This window comes from Astatotilapia calliptera, chromosome 3 (genome assembly GCF_964374335.1).
Source record: "Astatotilapia calliptera chromosome 3, fAstCal68.1, whole genome shotgun sequence".
Classification (NCBI taxonomy): domain Eukaryota; kingdom Metazoa; phylum Chordata; class Actinopteri; order Cichliformes; family Cichlidae; genus Astatotilapia; species Astatotilapia calliptera.
Genome location: NC_137424.1, coordinates 12,405,532 through 12,421,322, shown reverse-complemented (window position 1 = coordinate 12,421,322; position 15,791 = coordinate 12,405,532). Strand labels below are relative to the sequence as shown.

The following is a 15,791-nucleotide window of genomic DNA, read 5'->3' as shown; positions in this document are numbered from 1 at the left end:
AGCACAGCACACATCCCACAGTGAGCTGTGCTACTGAGCTTCCAGAAGATCGTCGAGAGGAGACTTTGAACAGCAAACAACCAGAAGGAGTGAAAGAGATTCAACGTTGACGCTGAGGAAGACAACTAGGGTGTACGATGTGCTCTGCCCTAATTCTTCAGCGGCGTTGGAACAGAAGCAGAAGGATGAAGGGAGCGTGCCAAGCTCTAATCGACGGTGCAGAAGTTCAGCGATGGAATTGTGATTCTGTGAACAGCACAGACGCCAGGGGACTGGGAAACAGCTGACAGCACTTTTCCCAAGGATGGAGATCACCTAAAGTGTGTCACTGTGCCATGCAGACTTGATACTGCAGAGGGGCTTTTGTTTACATTTGCATCATGTGTTACACTTTTTTAATCTTTCATTTTAAATTGAAACTAACATTTAAAAACATTTGGTACAATGTGGAAAGAGGAAGAGTATTTCCACCAGGAGCAGAAACGTCTGACTCAGCATGACGATGCTGTTGGTGGATACTGAAGAGCTCAGCCTGTCAAGACAGGATTAGGTTATCGTTTTTAAACATGTTTATTCAATTATATTCTGAGGCCAGTTATCTGGTATAATCTTTGGAAGTCTATTAAAATAAAAATAAAATCAGATGTGTGGACTTTTGGTTGTTTTTGTTTTGTTCAATAAGCAGATGTTGGTGTTTCAGCAATGCAGTAACTTAAGTTTAAAAGGCTTGTTAGAAACTATGAAACACATCATACAGACTTGTGGACATTAGAAGACGACTAATAATCATCATGAATAAGACTATAGGCAGGAAGGTGTCCTTTATAACTAATAATATTAATAACTAATAATATTAATGTCATAGTCTGTCTGCAGCTGAGACAATACAAACTCAAACTGTGGGGAGAAGATTATATCACTTCAGTTTAAATTGACCTGGAAGCGCCACATTTTCACAGACTTCTTTATTTACAGCATTTTTTACGTGCTGTATAGATTATACAGTTAGGTCCATAAATATCTGGACAGAGAGAACTTCATTTCTGATTTTGGTTCTGTACATACACTAAAATCTATTTTAAATGAAACAACTCAGATGTGTTTGAAGTGCAGACTTTCAGCTTTAATTCAGGAGGTTGAACAAAGAGATGCAGAAAAATGTGAGGAACTAAAGCATGTTTAACACAATCCCTTCATTTCAGGGGAAATGTAGAGGAAAAATTAGAAAAATTAAATAACTTAATTAAATTAATTAAATAATAAGATTGTCAGCTGGTAACCAGCTGAAAACCAGCTCCATGCGACCACTTATCCTGGTCCCAGTGTTAGGGTCAGTGAATCCAGTTAACAGAAAGATATCCTGGATATACTCGACTGACTTTTTAGACTCAAGATTAATAATCATAATAAAAATTATAGTCTAACATCCAGAAATCTGTACGATGTGTTTCATTATGTCTAACAAGCCTTGTACAGTTAAAGCTAACAGTTGCTACATGACTGAAACACCAACATTATCTCTTTTATTAAAACATGCATATTAGGGCTGGCATCGTCACTCATGTCTAGAATCGATTCGATTCAATTGGATTCAATTTGAATCGGGGAAATTTGGCCTCAGACAGTCAGAAATATTATAATTCAGGTCATGCATCAGTACATTTCTATATTTTTATATCTATAAAAAGAAATCTGACACTTGGGAGACTTTATCAAAGGTGTGAGCGTCACAGCAGAGGCCTTTGTGTCAAAGTAGCTGAGGATCAAACAGAAAAACATGAAGGTTTTCCTGGCCTGGGATTTTATACAAATATTCTGCAGTACATCAAAAACAAAATAAAACCATTAATGAACATATGAACATTACCTGATGCTGCTGACGTGAAGCAGAGCAAAGTTACAGAGGTTTGATTACAGACACAGCTGAGCATTTTGCAATTTTGCATCATTTTAAAAAGTTTAAATTTGTTCAGTATTGAACGGCAGAAACGAGGCTTTGTTTTCAGAAGTAAGTAAAAAAAAAAAAAGCTGCCGACAGGCTGTAAGAACAGTAGACTTGTGCGTAACAAGCAAGCGAATAATGCAGAAAACAGATTTTTAGATGGGAAACTATTCTTGAAGTACAGAGAGAGAGAGAGAGAGCTGTGCATGAAGTGTGATTTTATCCTGGTGGCAGCAAAACAATCAGAGGGAATTCATGACGATGTTTATGTGAAGCGTAGTTTGGAGCTTCTTTTGCTGCTGGTTTACTCAATATTGTTTGGAGAGAGATCAAACCTGCAGCTTCAGAATCAGCGCAAAAAGGGCGTAAACACAAAGCGCGGAGCCGCCGAAACATCAGAATCAGCGAGCTGTCGGCTTTCAGCTCGTGTCCGTGCAGTCAGGTGAGAAAGTCACATCTCACTGATTCTGATGCGTCGGCGGCTCCGCGCTTTCTGTTTACATCTTTGTGCAGAATCCGTGTTCCTGCTCTCATTTACTGTTTTAGCTGTTTGGTGGTTGTTGAAATTTTGGGAGGTTTAACCTGAGATTCTGGCGTTTTGGCCAAAATAAATTTATATTAAAAATCGATTCAGGATTTTAATGAATCGATATCACGTTATCCAAGCGAGAATCGATTTTAATCGATAAATCGATAAGCGGAAGCGAATGGATGGATGGAAACTAAAATTTGGTAAAAATAAATAAATAAACCTGGTAATTCTTTGTTTTTACATTCATCAGGTCCCAATCAGCCCAAATATCAAAGAGAAATTAAAAATGAATGCCACGGAGGAGTTTGGGTCTTAGGAGGTTAAAGAATGTGCCACTACATTCTTGTCTAGAAGATATTAAAGTGTATTTGGTGACACACAAAAAAGGGTGAAGTTTAAGTATAGTTTGGGTCCACACATGTCCAAACCCTGGTGTGTAGGCCTACTTAGTTTTGAGGAATTGTCATGGGACCGGGGTCTGGGTGACCCAGGGCCTGTAAGAAGTTATGGACATGTGTGTTTTTGGTGCTGCTGTCTCCTGTTTCCATGTTTGTGTATCTAGGTGTGTGTGTGTGTCAGCCAGGAGCCTGGCCACACCTGCGGAGGAGAATTACTCACACCTGCAGCTGATCAAGCCTCGTCAGAGGAGCTACTTAGGAGTGTGGTGGAGCTGTCTCTGATGCTGGATCATTGCGTAACTTCACGTTAGTCTCTTGGCGAGTTAGTTAAGGTTAGTCTGCCTCATTGTGGCGTTGCTGACGGCTGCCTCTTTGTTATTCCCCAGGAGGAGTGTGGAGACGAGAGGGCAGCGAGCACGGGGTGCTCAGACACTGAGGAGCGGAGACAAAGAACACTAACACTGGCAAGAGGACATGTCAGAGTCGGGAACGCACTGGGGATTTATTGTTGTTTGGATTATTTTGCATCACTGTAAATAAACGCACTGACCTCATCAAAGAGTCCAGCATTTGGGTCGTCCTTCCCCTCATCATAGTCTGCCACACAGGCCGTGACAGAAAAGGCCACTAAAATAACGCCCACCAGACAAAAGCAATGGTTTTGACTTGATCAGCATTAACCCCGCCCCCTGACTTTGATGGGTGAAGCTGACAAATAAAATGTATTTATGAACAGCGATGCAGGGCCAGGGCCCTGTTTCAGGAAGCCGGTTTGGAAAACTCAGAGTGAAAAACGACACTCACGGTTGAGTAACCCCGAACTGTCCAACTCGGAATATTCGGTTTCAGAAAGGCTGATAACAAGTAGTTCAGTCAACGCGGAGTTGCTTTAACCCCAAGTGAAGCGCGCGGACGAGGATACATAAAGCCCTGATAAGCGGAGCACAGATTAAGCGAGTCACCATGGAGACGGAGGGAAAGAAGGCGCGGTCAATGTATTTCACAGCGCTTGAGGCCGAAATTCTGATGGCAGCATATGCCGATAACATGCAAATTCCGCGGAAAAAAGTAACACAGCCACAGCTGCAAAAGAAAGGGAGCATGCATGGCAAAACATAGCCGACAGAGTCAATGCGTGAGTGTTAATTTAAACATTGATCGAGGGATTTCCACCCATTTAACACGTTATTTTATCATATGTTATTTTATTTGTTATTTTATACATTTTATTTTGTGATGTGATGTGAGCGCAGGTGCAACCCAACAGGCCCCAAACGTGCCTGGCAGCAAGTAAAAATGAAATATAAAAATATAGTCCAAACAGGTAAGGTGTAATTGTATTATGAGCCATAGTGCTTGGTCTGTTTGTCCCATGTAAATCAATTGCAGTTAGAGGCTACATTAATTTTCTTTCTGTAAGCACTTATTGAAATTATCTGAGCACATTACAAGTACATATTTGCTTACTCTGTATGCTCAAATGTGGCCCGTTATAGCCAACAGAAAAAAAGCGGAGGCCCGAAAAACAGGTGGGGGTCCTCCACCACCACCACTCACAGAGGCTGAGCAGTTGGCCCTCAGCCAAAACAGTGGGCGCCCTGTGGCCGAAGGCATCTCTGCGGGGACATCCTCTGAGTCAATAACCCCGCAAGACACAAGTGCCTACATAAGGGGTAAATTCAAAATAATACATGATGTGCATACATCCTTTCTTCACAGTCACCTTTGCAGTGCGACACATTCATTTGATAAACTCTTTACCATAATGAATTATTTTGTAGTGAAGTTATTTTCCTACTGATTTTGCCTTCCCTCAGCCTTGGTTGTCTTTGAGAGCATAATGACAATGAAGTGTAAGGTGCTTGGTATGTTTGTTAATTGCCATTTGGTCCCTTGTAAGTTATAAGTGACCTGTATAAACCTCATATTCTATCAGTTGATGGTGATGGTGTACTGCATCTGGTGCAGCCTCCTGTTGAGCCAGACCAACATGCAGTTGTGAGTACTCTTAATACTCCACAGATTATATGAGTTTACAGTAGAACAGCAATGTTGTCTATTTCTTTACTACAGGAAAATAATGAAGAAACATTGACAGCTGTTACAGAGGAGGAAGCAACAGAGACACTTTATGAGGTTTACATCTTTTAATACTTTGTGTACAGGAAATACAGGCGACCAATAAAGCCAGTTGAACAAAAAATCTGTTTATTCTTCTTTCAACATGTTGAGGTGACGGGTCAAAAGAAATGATTGTGACATATGGTGTCTCTGACTGCTCTTCCATCTTGTATGTCCGTGGGAGGGTCAGGATGTTCATGGTTTGGATCACTGCTGATGTTTGGTTCAGAAGGACAGTGTTCTCCTCTAATTGTGGCAATGTTGTGAAGAATCACACATGCCACAATAATGTCACATGCCCTTTCTGGGGTGACCCTGAGTCTTTGCAGGCACTGGAACCGGGCCTTAAGCATTCCGATAGTCATTTCAATTCTGGCTCTTGTCCTGCTATTAGCCAGATTATATCACTGCTGTGGGCCCGGTTCAGGGTCAGAGTAAGGGGTAAGCAAATAGGGTAAACATGGATACCCCCTATCACCAAGCAAGTAGCCAGTGAACTCTCCTAAGACAGAAGGGTACACTTCAGTTCAAATGTCCCTGAAGCAATTGGTCTTTATATATTTTAAAGTATTCTCAACTCACCATGTCCAAATTTTGTGCTCAGTGTACATTCACGGAATATTTGTGAGTCATGGACAGAGCCTGGCCACTTGGCTTCCACATTTGTGATAATGTTGGCAGCATCACATATGATCTTCACAGTGCAGAGAACACAAATTAGCATCCATTACTATAATGAAATAATTTGTTAGTTTGACATGCTACAGGGAACTATGTACCTGTACATTAATGCTGTGGAAAGACTTCCTGTTCACATAGTCTCCTTCATTTACTGAAGGAGCAATGATTGGAATGTGAGTACCATCTGTACAGCCAATCACGCCTGGGAACCCTGAAAATAAATGTAAAATTTAAGTAGTAGTCCAAGTATCACCACATCATACATTAAGTTTTGGTCATCCTGATACCTGCAATTTTGTGGCATCCCTCTTTGATAAATCTTGTGGGTCTGTGACCGGGGAACACAAACGAGTACAGGAGACGTTTCAGTGCAACTGTAACATTCCTGACTGCCCGACAGACGGTAGCCTTGGAAACGTGCTCAGCGTCACCAATATTATACAGAAAGCTCCCGTTTGCAAGAAACCGAAGTGCAATACAAATAATATGTACAGAACTGAGAGCATGTCCGCGATGTGTCACATGCGTAATATATGGCCTGAGGATGTTATCCAAATAAATTATAGATTGTGCTGAGAAACGGTAACGTTCGCACAGAAAATCATCAGGAAATGATAAAATGTCCAAACGCGCTCTGATCACTCTCTCCCGGCGGAGAGCTCTGCGGAGAATTTGGGCTTCACGATCTACTGGCTCTTCAAGGAAGTGGCACGCCATGTCCGACACTTCCTACTGTCAGGTTTCCGACAAAGGGGCGGAGACAGTCAGGGTTAGTTGTAGTAAACCTGCTAGGGGGCAGGTTAGCTTCACGGAGTGTGTCGTCATAGTGACTCACTCAGGCTGCAGCTGAACTCGCTTTGTGAAACCGAAAACCCAGAGTTTTCGTTAACTCAGGGTATACTTACTCAGATTTTCCACTAAACCGGCTTCCTGAAACAGGGCCCAGGAGTAGCAATGGGAATTAAATAAATACATCATTAAATAATTCATTAAATGTGTCAGTAAAATAATTAAAATAGAAAACAAACCAATAATTGATTAAATATGTAATTAACTAATTTGAAGTGTATATCAACAAATAATGAAACATTTTAAATGAAATTAATGGATAATTCATTATTAATATATTTCTTTAATTGATTATGTACATTTTTAATGAATTACTGAAATAAATAATTCATTAGTGATGTCTTTATTTAATACAAACATATAAATACCATAAAATTGCTAATTTACTCAAAATAAATTTAAGACATCAATATTAAAGGTTAAATTATGATAATGAATACATGCTACTATAACTGATGCATCTGATTTGGATTCCTGAGATCAAATATATTTTCCTTTGTGTTTGTTTTCTTCCCATTTGTGGCTTTAATGTAGTGTTACATCCTGTTTGTTTGCTTCCATCTGTATACATGTCCAGATTCACTGTTATGTTTCTATTCTTACATTGCTGTGTGATCACTGTTCCCTCTGCTGACTGATGTGACCTTTTGTATCTTACACTGATACTTGTCATATTTGTATCTGCGCCTAAAAGATAAAAAGTTTTCCATGCTAAAACACAGCTCCACCTCCTGCAGTTCTCCCTCTGAACCACTAGATGTCTCTGTTATCTAAATGAAGACGTGCAGCACAGCAACCACAGCAGCGCTCAGATCACACGTGTCCTGTTATTATGTATAAAAGCATGAAACAGGTGAGACAGGTGGGATCGATATTAATGTTGTGGAAATATATGAAAAAGCAACAGAAGAGTGAAAACATTTCGTGTTTCTAGAAAGATCTTTCAGCTCATAGCTGCTCACAGACTGTATTTACAAGTGACAAACTGCAACTCTAAAGTACATCTACAGTATATATCAAATATATTCTGTATTCAAATCTATTGAGTGATGTTTGAAAGTCTTTCCAGGTGAGTTTGATCCAGGAGGGTCTGAAGCCAGAGTCAGACAGAGACTGTGCAGAGACTGTAGAAGGACAGAGCAGCAGCAGAGCAGTCCAGATACACTGATGATCCTCTGTCAGATCCAGAGGGACACACAGGGATGATGCTGGACTCTACATTGTGTCTGACAGTGGAGCTGTTCTCAGAGCAGTTCACTCTGCAGCACTGACAGTCATCTGCACTTCTTCTCATTCCTCTGTCAGTCACTGCTGGATGAAGCTCTCCTCTCCACCTCCAGTCAGAGCGTCTCTACACACAAGCTGCTGCTGCTTCAACCTCTCTGGATCATCAGGACACAGCTCCTCCTCTCTCAGCACACACACCGTCATGTTTACCATCATCAGCTCCACCTGCAGAGAGAAGAAGGAAGAGCAGAGCAGATAAACGAGTGTTTCCAGAGACTCTTCATCAGCTGTCAGTCAGTGATGCAGCACATCCAGTATAAAGAGCAGCAGGGACTTCAGTGCTGGGACTGTACTAGGACTCATTGTTGCTTCACTTTTTCTAATCTTTGGATTTTTATTGAAGTTGATGAAAATGTTTTTCCCTCCTAGTTTGAGTTTGGACTTTCATTCATTAGAAGAACCTTGGTGTGTCCACTCTGAGGTCTTTAGGAACCCCAACAACAAGCCCAACAATCCAGATGGACGGTTCCAGCTGTTAACTGGAGGAATTCCATCCAAACATCTGCTCTCACTAAATTCTTCCTCACCTACAGACTGTGTTCTTCACTGCTTTAAACTTGGAAATGAATGCAGTCATTGGTCTGCGTGCTGTTTTGTTCAGAGAGCTGATTGGCTGTTGACAGTGTTTGATCAGAGCGTGTCAGCTGTTACTATGGTGACCATAAAGGTCAGAAACAGGAAGCGTTTGTGTCCAATCCTGAAGCCTGTCACCGTTCTCCTCTCACAGCTTCACTGAGAAGCTGTAGCTTTACAGGAAACACTGGATCTTTGTTTCATACTGACTGTGTTTAGTACAATACTGCTGACAGCACCACCCACTCACTCCATCACTCTACTTACAGCAGAGTCTCCAGTCTGTAGTCTGGACTCTGCTGAAGATCAGACAGCTGCTTCACATCTGGATCCTTCAGGTTGTTTCCGTACAGGTCCAGCTCTCTCAGATGGGAGGGGTTGGACTTCAGTGCTGCTGCCAGATAATCACAGCTGATCTCTGACAAACCACAGCCCATCAATCTGTATAAAGAATGAAAGATGTAAGTTTATTAGACAAAGTGTGAGCTTGAAATCATTCAGTGTTTCATCATCTGTTCAGAGCTGAAGAAGGTTCAGAATGTAGAAGTTTAGAAAATGGAAACTCCAAACAGCTGAAGCCAACAGGAAGCAGCTTCAAACAAACACAACAAGAGAAAAAACTCTGAATGTTTCACATTAAAGTCGTACATTTCTCATAAAAACAGGACAAAGACTTGAAAAAGTCGTGTTTTTCCTTCCAGGAACCACAAGGCTTCACTTTTAAAGGTGAAGTGTGAAAGAAATGGACGTATTTGAAGTCCAACACCTTTTTCCAGTCACATTATTAAAGCAGACAAACTACAAGCTCATTTTCATTCCAACAAGTCATCTTCTGACCTGGACTAACAACACTGGTCTCTATGTGCAGCTGGCTGTGAGACCAGCCCACAAAACTCAATGCTGACGAGCAGTGGCTAGAAAAGAAATGTCCAGGCACCGGACAAATCAGTGCTTGTAGATGGAGAAATCCTAAGAAAACAAAATGTCGCACTTGGGAAGGAAAATGCAGCCCCTCAGCGTTAACACAACTGAAAGAAGCTCTTTTGAAAGAAATAGGATCAACAAAAAACTTAAAAAAGAAAGGAAAACGTACGTAAGAATTAGAATATTTCCAGGCCTGGAAAGAAGAAGCAGTTAGGCGAGAAAAAACAAGAGAAAAAAGATAAACAGTCAGAAAAACAGTACTTAACTGCTAGTTTAGTAAAACCAGAAGACGAGACACTGTGCAGTCCTCGCCATCCTTTTATTAATCCACCACCCGTTCCTTAAAGTAGTTTAAAGTAGTTTAAAAAGGTTGGAAACAGACGCCACCGAATAGATATAAATACAAGAAGTACAACAATAAAATAAACAAAGGCTAAATTACATTATAGTTTATTTTTAACATATTCAAAATAATAATAGCAAGGATAACAACCTGTAAACTGATATTAACAATGAAACATAGTTGGTATGACGACCATGTACAGAATGTATGGAATGAATGAAAGAAAATAATTCACACGAAAACCTTTTAAATAAAACAGAGAGATGCATCAGGTACATTAAGGCTGTGTCATTGTTCAGCCAAGAAAAGTGTGTGAAAAGGTAAATGTCTCCAGCTTGGGAAAGGGTGAAGCTGCAGATCACCCGAAGCCCTTGATGGACACAAAATAAAATATAAATAAAATATTATAATAAACTGCCTGGTTCGCCATGCAACAGAGAACGAATGTGACCGAAGGTTGGATCTGATATGAGGCAAACAGAAGACCGGTCTAAAAGGGTAGGCACAAACCTGTTCAGAGAAAAAGCAAATCTGTGCCGATTGGATGAATTCTAAATTATCTGTTTGCTGAGTAAGATGATCCTAACTATTGAATAGTACTTCCCAAATCCCTAAACAGAACAACAGCATTAGTGACACCTGGGATTAGTCCTGTGTCATCAGCAGGGATAATATAGATTAATACACACTTTTACACTCTAAACTTTGAAACTTCAGCAAAAGAATTTGTGAGAACTAACGGCACCATAAAACAGAGACTCAGAAAATGCAAATTAGTAAGCGGTGAACTGCTTAAACCACAGTTGGTTTTATAAATATTGCTGCAAACATTGTTGAATGTGTGTGCTGTGAGAATTAATAGAGGTTTCAGTTGTTTTTCTTTGACTTGCTCGTTCTGATTATGAAAGGCACGTCTAAAATACTCTTAGGAAAGCGTATTTTGAGGTATATTTTTAACTCCTGTAACAGTGTAAGTGTGTGAATGCTGTGAGTAGAAGGTTTTGAATGATAAATAAAGGGGTGAGAGGTATTTCTTTGGTGATGCAAAGTAGGATGTTTGAAAGTTTGAAAGTGCTTCTAAGTTAAGAAATGCATGAGTGATGTTATAAGAGTTTGATTAGCCTGTAGAAACACAAAAGAGAGAAACAGGAAATATGGCTCTGAGTGCTGTGTGTGTGTGACAGGAACTTTGCATGCCCATAAAAGGAGACTCACTGTGACAAGTGAGCACCCAGAGAGAGAGATGAGTTAAACTCTAGGCAGATAAAGCGAATGGAGGTTTTAAGAAAAGAAATGAAAAGGATATTAATTGTATGCTTTAGTGTGTCGATACAGGTTACAGATAAATAAAGGTGGACTTTCCTCAACCTGGATTTTGAGTACAGCGGCAAAACCATAGATTAACATAATTGGGAGAAAAATAGGCCAGATTTTGGCTTAAAATTTTACAGCTTGACCTCCCACTTGTCCCGATCCTGAGAAGAAGCTCAAAGGACAGTCAATCTCCTGATGAAGACCAACAGAACATCGTGGACTTGAAGAATTAACAGCAGGCAAAAAGACAGTGCAACTGAAACCACACTGACGACACCAGCAGCAGGATGGAAGAAACCACGTGATGGAAAATGCACGGTGAACTGGAGGCTGGTGAGAACAGTGTGACATAACTGTTTAAAGGCACTGAATGTGGTATGTTTGGCCAGGCTGGGACTTAATCTAAAAGGCAAATACTGAAAAGAAACAGAAGGAACAGACTGTGTTGTTGGAGATTTGAAGGCCACACAGGACACTGTGAAGAGAGGGACAGGGACCAGTGAGAGGTGAAGCCCAGACGAGTTCGACTGCGAGAATAGAGGGTAACATTGGGTTGAAATTGAAGCCAGAACTCAGGATGGTTTAGGGATGTCCACGTCACAAACAAAGAGGTAAACAAAAGGAAGGTAAAATAAAGAGAGAAAATAAGTGAAAATTACATTAATGAATAGAAAACACACATACACAAATTGTTACAAGTGAAATTATTTTTGGAAAGAATCAGAAGTGAGATAGTTTGAATCAGAACTCATTGAAAAGATGCATGAATCGATGCAAGTGAACCACTAGAAAAATCTGCCAGAGAAACAACTCTGGCAGAATGGATGGCAAAACTACTAGAAAATAGGGACATTGTTTTGAACTGCCCTGCGACGCTTCTCTAGTCTCTTGCAGGTTGAAACCAGGCGATTGGGTTCTAATACGGGTGCTCCAGAGGAGGAATTGGGGCTTGTCTCACTGGGAGGGTCCCTATCGAGTGTTATTGACTACACCCACAGCCTGTAAAATTGCAGAGAGACCATCTTGGATTCATCAGAGCCACTGCGAGAAAGCTCTACTTTCTCGCAGTGGAGTGTAAGGGGTGTTTCACCAGGTATCAGTAGGTCCAGTGACGAGGGAGGAGTGCTGATTGAGCTCAGCTTGCACTCTCATTCTCTCCAGCCACTGACAAACTTTAGGCTTACTGATACATTTGGGTGAAACCAACCTCAAGCATGAGGTGTTCTCAGGTGAAGATTGGCTTCTTACTACTGGCAACGGCTCTATTCATCAGACTATCCGACCTGGAAGACGGCAGAAACCCATACACAAGCCGAGATAAGTGCAACACTGAAAGAACATCACACACTCATTTGCTTCCAGCACTTTCACACAAACATCTACTGTCATTATTGTCACCAAACTCTGTGGATCCTTTAATGCAAATTCAAATGGGATCAAATGGTCAGACAAAAGAGGGTTATGAGGAAATATGATGAAATGTTGTGTATTAGCAGCAAGTTATTGAATCATTTTCCTCAGAAACCAAACAAAATGATTGACAAACATGTTTTTACAAACTCAGTGTTGGACTTGGATCAGCAGGATAAGCTGATGTTTAAAGGCATTTGAGTCTCGCTGTATGAGAGTCCAGTTATTACTCAATATTTATGGATGATGTTCTTTCAGTGTTGCACTTTGTAGACGCTCCCTGAGCCTCACAGCCAGCTGCACATGGACCAGCTGACATTACCCAGCATTAGAGGCGGCTGTGAAAAAATGGATTTTCCTATTTAAATGGTTTTAATTTGAATAAAGCGATGTTGATTCATTCAATCCTGAATCGATTTTTAATATAAATGTATTTTGCCAGAATCTCAGGTTAAAGCTCCCAAAAGTATTTCAACAACAAGCAAACAGATAAAACAGTAAATGAGAGCAGCTAAACACACAAAGATGGAAACACAGAGCGTGGATCGTTCACTCGACGGCACGTACACGGACACGCCGTCGGGGCTGAAAGTGGACAGCTCACAGATCCTGAAGCTGCAGGTTTCATCTGTCTCCAACCAAAACTGAGTGAACCAGCAGCAGAAGAAGATCCAAACTACGCTTTACGTTTGATGAACATCGTCATGAATTCTCTCTGACTTTGACGTTTACTTCCTGCACAGCTCTCTCTCTCTCAGTGTACTTCAAGAACAGTTTACCTTCAAAAATCTGTTTCCTGCATTATTCACTGCTTATTACGCACCAGTCTGCTGTTGTGTTCACTGCTGTCGGCCTCCGAAAACAAAGCCTCATTTCTGCTGTTCAATACTGAAGAAATGTAAACCTTTTAAAATGATGACAGATTACAAACTCTCAGCTGTGTCTGTAATCAAACCTCTGTAACTTTGCTTCCCTTCAGCAGCATCAGCTCATGTTCACATGTTGATTCATGGTTTGCTTCAGTTTTTGATGGACTGCAGAATATTTTGAAGGTTATCTGCTATAAAAAGCCAGAACAGGAAAATCTGCTTCATGTGTTTCTATTTGATCCTGAGTGACTTTGACACAAAGGCCTCTGCTGTGATGATCACACCTCTGATCAAGTCTCACAGTGTCAGCTTTGTTTTTATACATATGGATATGTGCTGATAAATGATCAGAATTATAATATTTCCCACTGTCTGCTGTGTGCCGTGACCTTTGACCTGCTAAAGACAGTCAGCTGTGGATTATTCATTGTTGTGTCTGATACTTAGAACTGTGAGGAAGAACACTACACAGTTAATCAGGGTCCCCTCTCTCTGAATCAGGAAAGGTGGGCAGGCCGCGTGTGGGCCGCGGGCCATACGTTGAGTCTCACTGTTTGAAATGTGAACATTGTTCTGCTGCAGTCAATGGACTAAACCAGAGAAGAAGAAAACAGACTTTACCATGAAGATCCTCAGTGTGGATCAGTATAATATCAGCCTGATGTCTGCAGTTTAGTGTCAGCACAACTTTCACATCATATTCATCTCAGCACAACTAAAACATGCTGACTGACCTCAGAGTTTCAAGTCCACATCCTGGACTCTCCAGGAAACCACACAGATGCTTCACTCCTGAATCCTGCAGCTTGTTGTTGGTCGAAGACCTGGAGTACTCATTACTCAGGTTCAGCTCTCTCAGATGGGAGGGGTTGGACTTCAGTGCTGCTGCCAGATAATCACAGCTGATCTCTGACAAACCACAGCCCCACAATCTGTATAAAGAATGAAAGATGTAAGTTTATTAGAAAAAGTGTGAGCTTGAAAACATTCAATGTTTCATCATCTGTTCAGAGCTGAAGAAGGTTCAGAATGTAGAAGTTTAGAAAATGGAAACTCCAAACAGCTGAAGCCAACAGGAAGCAGCTTCAAACAAACACAACAAGAGAAAAAACTCTGAATGTTTCACATTAAAGTCGTACATTTCTCATAAAAACAGGACAAAGACTTGAAAAAGTCGTGTTTTTCCTTCCAGGAACCACAAGGCTTCACTTTTAAAGGTGAAGTGTGAAAGAAATGGACATATTTGAAGTCCAACACCTTTATCCAGTCACATTATTAAAGCAGACAAACTACAAGCTCATTTTCATTCCAACAAGTCATCTTCTGACCTGGACTAACAACACTGGTCTCTATGTGCAGCTGGCTGTGAGACCAGTGCTCAGAGAGCGTCTACAAAGTGCAACACTGAAAGAACATCACACACTCATTTGCTTCCATCATCCAAACTGAAGAGGAAACAGAGACGCCTCCCCTTCAAAGTAAAAGCTGCTCCTTTTGGACACAGTATCAAAGAAAGTCTACAGTATAACATAGAAAAGACAGAACAAAGTTTTGGTTGTTTTTAAACTGTGCAGAAATGAAACTACACTAAGCTCAATTATGTGACAGACATTTCATCCCACGTCAGTTTGGCCTCATCCTGGGCCGGATTATCCAGCACACACTCTGACCACAGGCCCAGGGGCCACGCACAGCTGGGCTCCATCCAAGAGACAGCAAACAAACCAACACAATAATAAAAAAGCACCATGCGATCTTCTTACATCTTCAAGACAAACATAGTAAAAACATGAGCATATTTGTTTCCTGATAAAATGATGTGACAGGTAGAACAGAGTAAAGTGGTGGTGTTACAGCCTTTCTCCCCTCTGCTGCCGAGGCTGTTAGTCTCTCCCAAACTCAGCTACAGGACTTCCAAATGAATGAAAGCAGCAGAAGTGGCTTTACAAATGAAAGAGGAAGAGGAGAAGAAGAGGAGAGGGAGGCCACCCTGACCATCACTCCAGCTGAAACATCACACTTCCATTAAAGTTGGTGAGAAAATGTTGAGCAGGATGAGCTGCTGGCTAATCTGGAGGCTGTAGCAGCAGCTCACAGTCACAGTGGATTTCCACTCATGAAAAAGCTCTGGCTGCTTCATTTCTCATCTCATATCAGAGACTTTAATGCTTCACTGAAGCTGTACTGTGATGCTTCCATATTCCAGTGAGTCCTCCATAATGATTTCAGCTGTTCTGTACACACACTGTGTGCCCTGTATGGCTCAAAGTCTCTGCAGCCTGTTTTTATCTGCTATCATCAGATCTTCATCATCCTCGTTCACATCCCTCACACACTCTACAGCCTCATCAGCACTGACTTCATCTTCACTGAGTGATGGAGCACAACATGAACCTGTGGAGGCTGAAACACTGTCCTGTCAAACATCTCCCCGTCACCACTCCACTTCTGTCAGCCTTTAAATGAACCCTGCTCAAGTCTGTCACTTCTGTTTGGAGCCAAAAGGAAAAACTGTTGTTCAGTCGTTTGGAAAGACAACATTTCTGAA

General features: G+C 41.2%; 2 protein-coding genes across 2 annotated transcripts in view; both read right to left on the bottom strand.

Moving 5' to 3' along the window:
* LOC145425170 (ribonuclease inhibitor-like) overlaps window positions 1-15,791 on the bottom strand; it is a 291,209-nt gene that overhangs the window by 155,609 nt on the left and 119,809 nt on the right. The window lies entirely within an intron of this gene.
* The window catches only part of LOC145425144 (NACHT, LRR and PYD domains-containing protein 12-like), a 596,587-nt gene that overhangs the window by 485,813 nt on the left and 94,983 nt on the right, over window positions 1-15,791 (bottom strand). The gene's annotated exons all lie outside the window — the stretch shown is intronic.